Source organism: Lissotriton vulgaris, chromosome 8, assembly GCF_964263255.1.
Source record: "Lissotriton vulgaris chromosome 8, aLisVul1.2, whole genome shotgun sequence".
NCBI classification, from domain to species: domain Eukaryota; kingdom Metazoa; phylum Chordata; class Amphibia; order Caudata; family Salamandridae; genus Lissotriton; species Lissotriton vulgaris.
In genome coordinates, this window is record NC_141696.1 from 609,878,879 (window position 1) to 609,892,236 (window position 13,358).

Below are 13,358 nucleotides of genomic sequence, written 5' to 3' on the forward strand. Positions count from 1 at the left end.
CTAATGACGTAAGGATCGGTAGGCAAATCAGACTGATCATTCCCCGGTGTCCTCTTGACACACAATCTATCTTCGCTCTACAGCCTACCAAAGCTCATCTGGCTCTTTTTCTGCCCCTTGTGCATCAAGATACGCTTGCGCGGAAAAGAAATCTCCTAAAGCATGAAAATGTTTATTCCCCAAGGTTCTGTTTACATTTCCTTACTTTTGGTTCCTTTGTAGGCGGAGAATGGTTGAATTATCTTCAACACTGCACTATGAACAAGCATTGGCATAGCCAATAGGTCTCACCTTTGGGACCTTGTAAGTTTTTAGCCATGCAACAGTTGATGTTATTGCACCAAGGATATTGTGCTGCATAACTAAATACTTATAAGGTCCCAAAAGCGAGACCTATTGGCTATGCCAATGCTTGTTTTTTAATGCAGCCCCTTTTATCTTAAAGGAAAACGGGCTGCATTTAAAAAGAAAAATTTAACTTTTCAGTTTCATTTTTTTAAGGGCAGGCAGTAGTCCCTGGGAACACTGCCTGCTTTAAAAAATATTTCCTCACATACAAATAGGAAGGGGTCCTCTCTGGTGCCCGTCCTGTTTGCGATTGGTTTACTACCTACTTGAAGTAGGTGGTAAACTGTGAGCGTTTTGCGGACGTAAATGTGGTCGCAAAACAATTGTACATGGCATGGTGACTCGCTATTAGAAAGGGATGCCCCTTCCAAATAGAGGAAGTTGTAAATGCTATTTTGCGGGGCAGTGACTCGCAAAATTGCATATGTGTATGCCATTACCCTTTTTTGCGGTCGCAAACGGGAGGATCTCCTGTTTGCAGCCTCAAAAAAGGGTTGTACATCTGGCCCTTAAACTGTGGTGCGCAAGCAATGCTCTTCATTGTATGGTTTGTCCAGAATCCAAAGTGAATAATGGGGTGAACAGCTGTTTTTAAGTTTACCACTGAAAAAAGTGTGTTTAGCATCACACCTCAAATACTTCCGAAGAGTTCTCACGATTTAACTCGGTCTAGCCCTACCCCATGTAAAGGTGTTCGCGTACCCAGTCTTCAATCAAACCCTCACATACATCTGTCCTGATTTCCATCATACTCTATTCTACTTGAATTGGGAAATTTGCAGAATTTTCACAATGCACTTCAATCCGACTTATTGTATTGCACTGAATTCCAAGCACAAATATCAACAGAGCTCTAACAATATAATTCTAGCTTCACCTTTGTATGCACTAATAGAAATGATTCAATGTCGATACAAGTAAAAAAATGTGGACTGCGGAATCCCTACCCATCTCAAACCAACTTTCCCACTGCCAACATTACTTAACCTGGAAACAGACTGTTGAGAATAAGAAAGCTTGTGTATCTCAGGTATGTTTATTTGTTGTTAAATGTGTTATTTTTTATATGGCATTACCACTATTCATCATTATATTTCTGAATTGCCTGTGCTTCATACAAAGATTTTTAATTATGACCTTTCAACTGCTAAGTGACTCCATGCCATGTGGGCCACTTTCGGCCAATCCTAGATATGTACCAATAGCCCTTCTTATGCTGTGAATTTTAAAAGTATATTCTATAATCGTAGAAATTAAGCCCAAGTGGGATTTCGATTATGTCTGTGTCTAATTTCTGGCATTACATATTTGTTTTGGCAAAATTAAGCCATTACACCACATGGTGTAATTGGGGGTCATTTGGCTGTACAGTCCTATCATGGGAGCAAAGGAATAATGCAGACAGACACAATGCAAGCAAATGCAGTTCGCTGCACTTCTGCTTTTTGAGGTACATTTTGGTTTAAAAGAATTCAAAACAAAGATGCACTTTTTGCCGAACAATTGCACACAAAAGCCAGATAAAATGTTTGTGAAATTTAGTCTTACTACGCAAACAGAAATTATAAACAGTTTGCACACCCCTACGAAAAAACAAAGGAGCACATGCAACCTTCTAAATACCGGTCGCAAAAGGGCAGATTGGCAGAATCTGCCCCTTTGCAAGCGGTATTTTTGCATTTGAGATGCATTTGCAATTTAACTGTATGATGCAATTTTGAAGTGCGATTTCGCAATTAGGGTTCGCAAATTACCAGAAATTTAAAGTTGATGGGAATTTACGAAAACTTTGAAGAATGCACTAAAGTGCATTTTTCAAAGTTTCATGTTACACACTCACATGCCCTTGTGGCATTTGTGTGCACAACATGTGGTCACATGGCAATTTCAGGGGTGTATCAGGGTATCCTTTTAGCACCCCTGCACCCTTGAAATTGCACTCGCAATTTGCACATGCAATTTCCATTCATTCCTATGGGCCATTATTTTCTGTTTGAAAGTTTCAAGTGGTTTCAACACCATCCTACATACTGAGTATTGTTGTATGGCTAAGACCAATAAAAAGTCCCACTCCGAAAAGATGCACTACTAATTTGAAACAATGAAAAAACACACTAAAGCTCTTGACTATACCATGTCTACATGATTAAATGTCTTAAGGCTTGTTTTGTAAGTGTTATGCAATTGCTCCTGTACTGTCCAATGAGAGGAGAGAAGGAGTTGGGATAGGAGTGATAATGAGAATTAAAAGAGAAACAGACAAACTTCAAAATATCGAACATTATAGAGTACATCAGAATCTTTTACAGAGGCCAGACTCTGGATGAGAAGACTTTTAGTTCAGAAGCTGTTATCATATTACACAGATGGAAGTGATAGGTTGGCAATGGCACTAAAGTACCAACAGAGTAAATGCGACTTAGACACAGTTCCAACTTCAATTTTACCCTCACAGACTAAATATTATGTTAAAATGCAAATAAATACTCACTTTGTTGGACAAACGCCCATTTTGTGCGGTAATTTTCTCCAACTGCATTTTTGGAAAAATGTGAAAAGAACAAATTAAATTGTGTTGCGATTTATCTCACTGAGTTTACTATAACTTGTAACATAATCTTAGCAGATATTCATTTGTAAAAGTCAATCAACTTTACATTCAGGGAAGGCGCAATGTGCAGAGTTTGATTTGCAGGTAAACCTAGATATCTCATTGGTCCAGTCCTTGGAATAAGGATAAATAAATTCCTATTTGAATCTGAATACTAATGGTTGATTTTCATTTCACTGAGTATTAAACCTTATCAAAGTCTTTCTATTAGGAGAGTGAATCAAAAACACAAGAGGGAGGTAGAGCAGATAGTTGGATTCGCGCTCCACAACGATACTTAAGTAAACAACGGAAATCCAACATTCAAATTTGAAGGGAAGAGAGTGATCAATAAATGTTGAAGCACTCAGTGTTTTGTAAAATACCCCTCACACACCAAAAGGCCCCTTGGTGTCATGCTTCATCATCGGGGTCTTCGCACCCCTCTATTGGGATGCGGCGTGCTGCGACCTACGGCTACGCGGGAGCACTTATGGTGTTGACTATGTGTGGTGTACAGTGTGTGGGGTATGTTTTCAAGTGAGTGGGGGGGAGGTGTAGTGAAAAATTAAAAAGTACCTGGCACTAGAGTATAAAAAGAAAAACAATTTTATTCTGAACTCTGGCTGGTACTGTTAAAAGAAGTGCAGGACGAGGTCAAGGCTGTTGTATTAATGAACAGGACCTCTGGTGTGCGTTGTTGTCGACATGTTTCGGAGACAAGCTCCTTCCTCAGGACGGGGGCACAACCTCCCCTCCCTACTCACGTCTTAGTTACTAAAAAATGTGTATTTACAGAAAAGTGAATTTTTATAAGTATAGGCTAAGTGTGCCTACAGCGGTCTGCTACAAGCACAATGACCTGTAGAAAAGACAAAAATAACACCTAATGGTTACCCATGTAGCGGGTAGTTCAAGCAGGTGCAGTCACCTGGAACCATACCATTTGCTTATTAGTAAGCCTGTTGAAAAAGGGGACTCACAACACATACACCATAAAACACATAAAATACTAGGGTTTACTGTAAGTTGTATTCATACTTGTGAAGCTTCTTTGTAGGCTTCATGAGCAAAATAGGAACGTCGGGGTGTTGCTCCAATGGCTATCTGTAGTAGAGAATGATGCAGCTTTAATCATTCTATCTCACTTACTTATGTAGGAGAGTACAGGTGGTCGTTGTGTACTAGTTGTTCAGTATTATACTCACAAGGACAGGACGCTCTGATCGCCGCCTTACCCCTCACGCTGCTCCGCTGGTGTGGAGTAAGGCTATGGTCATGGTTATTTATACCCTGTTATTCTAATTGGGCGGAAGCAATTATGTATCCTTATATGGGTGTTCCGCCATTGATTACATGTCCATGTATGAAGCATCCGCTTACCGACCATACAGGGCGTTCGTATGTAATTGAACGCGCGACGGCATAGGATCAGCGTCTGTACCCAAATGAGGTCTATTCCGCGCATGCGCACCGCTGTTACGGCGTTCTTCTGCGCACGCGTATTGGGAACCAGTGTGTCTGTTCCATACGCATGCGCATTGAACACACGCGCATGTCACTGAATGTCTTCAGTGCGCGCGTGTCAGTTTTACATTTGGCACATTGATGTAATGAAACGGGTGAAAGGAGATATACAACTATGGGCTATTCCAGTTGGTTTATGAGATTGATATATACTCATATATACCGGATCCATCTCCTTGGTATGTGTATTGGTCGAGTGATGTTTACAATAGGTATGTTGCTTGGCTGATTCAGATCAATCATTATAAAAGGGCATTGGTTGGTATAACTGACTTGAACAGTGCAAGTTAATGGTCCTCTGTTTTCATAATGTATATTATGCTGATAGTTGACTCCAGGGTACATCGTCGTTGAGCCCATGTAGATGGGTACCCAATCTGAACACCCAACGTTGTTCCTTCTGGAAAAGGCCGACATCTGAGGGTAATTGCTCTATGACTGTCCATTCTAAGTCATTGACGCAGTGTTGTTCAGTCGTGCTTTTTTCTGTCAAATGGCAGCTGCTGCAGTTACCGCAAGGAAAGTGACCCTGGACGCCAATAGATGGTTGTAGGGCTACTGTGGTAGGTTTTTCCAAGTCCAGTTTGCCACATGTTAGTATTCTCCAATGTTTATTGTAAATAAACATTGGAGAATACTAACATGTGGCAAACTGGACTTGGAAAAACCTATGTTTGCACATCGCAGGGGACGCAACCTAAGAGACATATTGGTCCAATACGCGTGCGCAGAAGAACACCGTAACAGCGGTGCGCATGCGCGGAATAGACCTCATTTGGGTACAGACGCTGATCCTATGCCGTCGCGCGTTCAATTACATACGAACGCCCTGTATGGTCGGTAAGCGGATGCTCCATACATGGACATGTAATCAATGGCGAAACACCCATATAAGGATACATAATTGCTTCCACCCAATTAGAATAACAGGGTATAAATAACCATGACCATAGCCTTACTCCACACCAGCGGAGCAGCGTGAGGGGTAAGGCGGCGATCAGAGCGTCCTGTCCTTGTGAGTATAATACTGAACAACTAGTACACAACGACCACCTGTACTCTCCTACATAAGTAAGTGAGATAGAATGATTAAAGCTACATCATTCTCTACTACAGATAGCCATTGGAGCAACACCCCGACGTTCCTATTTTGCTCATGAAGCCTACAAAGAAGCTTCACAAGTATGAATACAACTTACAGTAAACCCTAGTATTTTATGTGTTTTATGTTGTATGTGTTGTGAGTCCCCTTTTTCAACAGGCTTACTAATAAGCAAATGGTATGGTTCCAGGTGACTGCACCTGCTTGAACTACCCGCTACATGGGTAACCATTAGGTGTTATTTTTGTCTTTCTACAGGTCATTGTGCTTGTAGCAGACCGCTGTAGGCACACTTAGCCTATACTTATAAAAATTAACTTTTCTGTAAATACACATTTTTTAGTAACTAAGACGTGAGTAGGGAGGGGAGGTTGTGCCCCCGTCCTGAGGAAGGAGCTTGTCTCCGAAACATGTCGACAACAACGCACACCAGAGGTCCTGTTCATTAATACAACAGCCTTGAGCTCGTCCTGCACTTCTTTTAACAGTACCAGCCAGAGTTCAGAATAAAATTGTTTTTCTTTTTATACTCTAGTGCCAGGTACTTTTTAATTTTTCACTACACCTCCCCCCCACTCACTTGAAAACATACCCCACACACTGTACACCACACATAGTCAACACCATAAGTGCTCCCGCGTAGCCGTAGGTCGCAGCACGCCGCATCCCGATAGAGGGGTGCGAAGACCCCGATGATGAAGCATGACACCAAGGGGCCTTTTGGTGTGTGAGGGGTATTTTACAAAACACTGAGTGCTTCAACATTTATTGATCACTCTCTTCCCTTCACCTTTGAATGTTGGATTTCCGTTGTTTACTTATTAGGAGAGTGTGTCATGTCAGGTTAACGGCCAACCATGCTGGTCCTTAACATGTAATTGGTGCGTTCTCACTTTGTCCCTTTTCTTCATCACAATCTTGATATGATGACGATATGTGGAGTTGTACCAATTCTTTGAACAACAACCATCTGTATTGGCCCACAACTCAGGTTCTCTTGTGTATACTGACGCCAAATCATAATTTGGAATGTTACACAACTGTCTGCAAATAAGTCAAATCAGTGGCTTAGAACACTGCCATTGTCACTCATGCTCTGAGATCATGAAAACGCCTATCTGCAGAAAGGCAATATTTCCAAAAGACTATAAAGTAATGAAGAAATAGAAGGCCAAACTGAAACCTGCAGAGACCCTAGGCCATAACATCATGCATAACTACTATCCTCCATGAGTGATACTGGCTAAAAGATGTCCAGGGACTGCAGGAGGCGACAGTTCGGCGGAGGGCACACATATTCTTTTTCAACTGTTTTACTAAGTTTGAAAAACTTCAATGTACATACATGCAGCCCACAATTTCTCCAAGGACATTAATAGTAACCTACAGAATTTTATTTTACAATCAGTGTCCCAAACCACTAGACACAACCTATTGATAGTGGATAGTGGAAATGAGCAGCCCAAAGTGTGAGTTATTAATCATAAATAGTCTAACAGAAAAACACACTGTTATCGGTAATCAGGGCTGCCCACATCAGGCCAGCACCCCTTCATGAGTTATCCTCGCCCACCCTGCTAGTTCAGGGCGTGATTGCTCCTATGTTGAAAAGTATGCCTGAAGCAGGCCTAGGATAGACGTGGGTCTGTGCTTACCCGTGGAAGTGTGGAGTAGTAGGATTTCAACTGGTTATGGCAGTATAAAAGATCTTTTAGCCAGGTTTGCACAGCATGGATCCTGTTCCTTCCCCAAGGTTAAGTCACTAGAGCTATGCAGGTAAACCACTATACACTAACTACATGGGGTGTTAATGGTGCATCCCAATAGGGCCATCTCTGGAGACAGCACCATGGCCTCTCCCATCATGTCAGAGAGGGTTTGGCACACCCCACACTAGTATTGACTTATCAGCGGGCAGGACCAAGCAAGAGGAATAAAGTTAGCACCTGGCATGAAACCTCTTGCAAAGTGAGATTCAGTCATGAATATGTTATGAACAGTTTCATTGGGGTGTGGTAGATATGATGTATGAATTTAAAATGGAGCAGACACCGCTGGTCATTAGAGGGCTAGATTACCAATTTGGCCACAGTAGTACAACCATTCATTGTCCGGGATCACACTCCCCTAGCCTGGCCCGCTTCCCATTGTGCCCTTACATTGGGCACCACAACTAGAGACTCAACTTGCATTGTGGATTACAGCCTGTTGCCCGTTCTCTATAAACTTACTAGATTGGGTCGTAATAAGCATCATTAGTATTTTACAGGAAAAGGGTTCCTGAGGAAAAGACAGGTAGTACTCCTTATATAATGCCAGGAATAGAAGTAACGTAAATGTTTCAAGTACAGAGAAATCCTCCCCACCCATGAAAGCCAAGTAGTCTAAGATTTGAGTGTCCAGAAAGATATCCCTAATCTTGTATGCGCCCATTTTTGTAGTCACTGAAGAATAAATCTCTCTAAGGGGAGTTGCGTTAGTGGCTTTTGAAAAGGGGTTGCTTCGGGAGTAGAGTTTAGGGCATGCCAGTTTTTGCAGAAACCCATCTTTAGCTAGTTGCATGCTTACCACTGAGTTAATCTCAGGATGGCTATGGTGGGAAGCTTTTTCAATCATTGAACCCAGTGGGAGGGGGTGTGCCGGCCCGTGTTCTATTTTCAAGTGTTTCATGTACAGGCTGGATGCAGCCAGCCAAAATGAGCCTAGGCACGGTAACAGTTTAGCTCAAAGTCAGACACAACCGGACCCCTTTGATGACAGGGCAGTGTCAGTGACTCTAGGTTGTTTGCCCACCCAGTCAAGTGTTTTGAAGAATTGCTGATCAGGGGAATGTGGACAATACAAAATAAATATAGCAGCTTGGGCAAAACTATTATTTTCATAAGGACAATCAGGGATATAGGCAGTTGTTTCCACCTGTGGACCTATTCTTCTATTTTCGCCAAAATCACCCCATATTATTCAGAAATAACTGTGGATTTGTCCCAACCAATCCACACACCAAGGAATTTGTCTGACATTGAACTCCAGGGAAGGGGATTCCACTATACAGACCTGCGTGCTGGTGTTAGTGGTCAGATTGTAGCGTTATTCCAGTTAATCATAATACCTGGCATTGCTTTGAGTGGTGTGTGAAATGGGATTGTTGGTTGATTAGAGTGTGACCCCTGTTCAAGCAACAGCCACAATCCCTTACAGGATGAACAACAAGAAACACCTAAATAAACCTACGCTTAACCCTGGGTAGCTTGGCAGAAAAAGCAGCCAGGTTAATTTAGAGGCAATGTATTCAGTATTTATGCAGCACACAAATAGCAATGAAGTGAGAAAATAACATAAGAAAAATCCCAGACCAATGTTGAAAACTAGAGCAAATTGCAATAAATTATTTGACACCAAAATGACAAAAATCTAATCAGTAGAACCAGAGTCATGAATTTTTAAAGTTTTAGTAAAAATTAGTACCTAAACCATTAATGCTGACATCTAGTCGTTCGAGACTGAGTCAAAGTCGAAAAATGTGACAGACTGCGATGAAGCACAGTTCGAATACCAGAAGCACTTACCTTTGGATGGAGACATTTTGAGAAATATGCTCTCAGAAGGTAAAGTTCAGTAGGGCAAGGCTGCAGGTGGTATTCAAGGAGGAAGAGTTGTCCTTGGGGAGCCTTAGGTCAAAGTTAGTGTCCATAATGTCCACTAGGGCTGCCATAGCATAGTGGTGCATGCAGGTCTCAGAGTTTGAGCAGTCCAGATACTTGTTTACGACTAAATAGAAATCACCAACCCACAGTATCGGTTTGAGTTGATAATGAAATGCATTTGTTCCACATCTGTCTACGAAAGTAAAGGTTGTCAGTGTTCAGGCTGTATGTGTTAGTATAATATGTTTCAATCAATCAATCAAGGAATTAGTAAAGCGCGCTACTCACCAGTTAGGGTCTGAAGGCGCTGGGGGGGTCGTTGCTTCTGCTCGTACAGCCAGGTCTTGAGTTGCTTCCTGAAGGCGAGGTGATCCTGCGTCAGCCGGAGGTGGGTGGGGAGGGAGTTCCATTTTTGGCCGCTAGGTAGGAGAAGGATCTTCCTCCGGCGGTGGCTTTGCGAATGCGTGGGACGTTGGCAAGGGCGAGGCTGGCGGAGTGGAGCTGGCGGGTTGGTGTGTAGAATGCGAGGCGGTTGTTTAGGTACTTGGGGCCCGCGCCGTGGAGGGCCTTGTGTGCGTGGGGGAGGAGTCGGAATGCGATTCTCTTGCTGACGGGGAGCCAGTGCAGATTCTTCAGATCAGCGGAGATGTGGCTGTGGCGGGGGATGTCCAGGATGAGTCTTGCCGAGGAGTTCTGTATGCGCTGTAGTCTTTTCTGGATCTTGACTGTGGTTTCAGCGTAGAGGGTGTTACCGTAGTCTTGGTGGCTGGTGACGAGGGCCTGGGTGACCGTCTTCCTGGTAGCGGTTGGGATCCATCGAAAGATTTTCCGGAGCATGCGCAGGGTGTTGAAGCAGGACGATGCCATGGCGTTGACTTGCTTGGTCATCGTGAGGGAGGAGTCCAACTATTAAAACTTGGATTCCATTGAAGAGACCTTGGGTGGTGTTACTTAAGGAAGGGGGTTGAAAGGGGAACCATGCTTTACCTGGAGGACAGTCCATCTGTAGTAAGAAGTGTAGCTAGTGAGTGATATGACTGTTCCATTTTAGTTTTTTAAACGTTCTGTGTATTTAACATTTTGCTCAGGTGCACTACACAGATTTATCAATATTACGTTGAACACAGGGTTTGACACTTCAACAATTGTTAGATCTTGAGCACCAAGATAACCATAGGCTGTATTCATCAAAGGATCACCCCATCCAGGTCAGCGTGAGACAGTGTGTCAAAAAGCAGGGTGATCCTTCCTGCCTATGGGCTATTCTGCTAATTCCCTCTTTACTCCCACACCTTCTCCCACTTCCTGGGACAGCCTCTGCTTTGATATATAACTCTCTCTGCCTGACCACATCAATCCAAATCTTGTTTCCAGGTTGTCAGGTTTAGTGGGAGGTCTGCACCCTAAGCCCTGGCTATGTTCCTCTTTGCCACTATAGCAGACAGCATGAGCCACTTCTTCTGGTATTTAGGCCAGACCTCTTCTGCATCATCCCTTTTACACAGGAGAAGCCATCTCACCTCTAGTGGGACCTCCACCCACGTGACCTCCACCATAACCCTTGTAATCTCTCCCCAATACCCCTGGATAGATGAAAACTGATCCCTTTGGTCATGCAGCCCCTTGCACATTTGTTGGAGTCCCTGCAGCCCAGTTTATACATAAGCGACCTAGAGAAATAGGACTTGTGCAGTATTCTTAGTTGTACTAGTCAGGAACGAGACCTAATGGCCACTTCCCTTGGACTCTGGAGCACCTCATCCCAATCGCCTTCTTCCAGCAGTCACAAGTTGGCCTCCAAAGCCTCCGTCAGCAGCCCCAGAGGATACGGGGAGTTGTGTACAATCTTCTCTTAGGTCAGAGAGATGGCCGTTGCCATTATAGGGTCTAGCAGAAACCTGTCTTCCTGTGGTATGTACTCCATTAATTGTTCTCCCATTGTGATATGTCTCTTGGGTGTGTGACTCAGTTGTAAGTGGCAAAACCTTTCTGTTTCTGCTGTATTGTACTCTGTCTGAAACTCCTCAAATGCAATCAGGGCCTGGCTTAGCCAAATTTCACCCAGTGAGCTTTCCCCAGTAGTCCCCACTTGGGGAATCCCTCCAGGTTTCCCATATCTTTTAGTAGGTCACTGTCCCAGAGAGTGGTTTTCTCTGTCAGTTTGCCTGCACATTTTAAATACTGATGGACCTCATGCCACATTTGAATCACTGTCTGGGTGTGCAGTGGCATCTGATGTATTCTGTTCTTGCGGTATAGCGCTGTTAGGTAACCCCTCTCATCCATCGCCTGACAGTCCACGCGATAAGACAGCTCCTGTTTGTCAGCTTAATCCCATGCATTGACCAAGGCCATCAGTTTAAATAGGACTGCCCTGCCCATCAGAGACAAAAGGACACCTCTCCAGTGTGTCACATCCTCCCTAAAATGCTCAATCAGTGGGAGGAGATGATCTTCTTGGAAATCCTTAGGGTCCCTGGACACCTGGATACCCGGATACTTAAACATGTTTGCATGAGCAAGGGCGTATCTCTTGCCAATCTAGGTGGGGTGTCTCTTGATAGGGGAAGTAAAAGGGATTCATTCAAGTTAATCTGGTAGCCAGAATAGCTACCAAAAAGCCAAAATATGTGAAGCAGGCAAGCCACCATGCTATAGGGTCGTTTGACGAAAAGGTGTATATCATCAGCGCAGAGCGCGATACGCTCTTCCCACTTTCCAGTTCCTTTGATGCCCCGCGCTAGATGATCTCCCCGGACTCATATGCCAAGGGCTCAAAAGCCAGTGCAAAGATTTTAGGAAGCAGCAGGCATCTCTGCATTGTTCCCTGTCGCAATGCAAAGCCTTTGGACACAGCGCCCCTGACTCTAACCCATGCCCTTTGGTCGCTGTATAGGAGATAGATAAAATAAGATAGATTTTAACGCAGAATGAATTCAAATTGTTGCAATTCTTACTAAGAGATATTAAAAAGTTTGTTTTCTCTATTAAGAAGAGTTCTTATCTGGCGTGGTCTTCTGTAGGAAGAATAGATTTTATTACAGACATGAATTTTACAAAGCGGGCGTCCAACTGGGCAGAGTCACCCTTCATGCACTCCTCTACGGCCTCATGGCATGTCCGTAAATTAAGGATGCACCAAATTGGACAGAGCCAAACATTTGCAGGGGGCACAGTATCTTACAAATGCATATACCATAAATTAAAGTTTCTTCCCCTTTGCTCCAAAAATGGCACTGAGAGGGTGTGTCTTCCTTATACTTCTGTCTATACTTATACACCATCGGCGGTATTAGACCAAAATGTAGTCTCATTAAATGGCGTTTCACTGACGGCTCTATGGCAGATGTTAAATAGTGTGGTAGGGTTTCAGGATCATAAAGTTTTGACGCCCAACTTTCATTGGAAAGATTTTTCAACCCTGTCAATCAAGCTCGGCTGACAAGATATTTGCTTGTTTGGATAACAGTTTTGCAGCCACACCTATGGGTAACAAACTTCACCTTATGTCTTGGGCTTACTGTGCATCCAAACAGTGCATTAGACATGTACTCCAAGTTTATTTAGGGTTACTTAACAGAGACCAGATATAGCTCTTTAATGTGAGGTCTCTAGCATTATTAGGTTTTAAACAGTAAGCTATAAATCTTGCTTTCATGATCCAGTGCTGAGATGGCAGGCTAAATTCAACGCAGATTTGGGCATGAGAGATCATGTTGGGTAGATGGAACACTTTTCGGAAACAGGCTGAATGCGCTCTACCTATCCATGTGAACATTTTATCTTTAAAGGTCAGTGCACCATAGGCTACTGTCAGTAAAAATTTGGCACCCATCACATGAATTAACAGCGAGAAATTTGTAGTATTTAGGGCTTTCCTTATTCTTAAGAAAGCTCCCTCTAGGGAACGGGCAACTCCTTGCCATGCTGCAATATGTGGTGCTGGTCTCCTCTGTGGTATATCCAGACTCCCAGGTACTTATATGTGGCTATTACCTCTATACATTTTCATCATCATCAATTACATTATTTGGATAAAAACATATCCATAAAAGGACAAATCACATTTCAGCATACAAATACACAATTACATCTTATTACCAGATATAAAACCTAATACATTAAAACATAATTCTTATAGTGCACA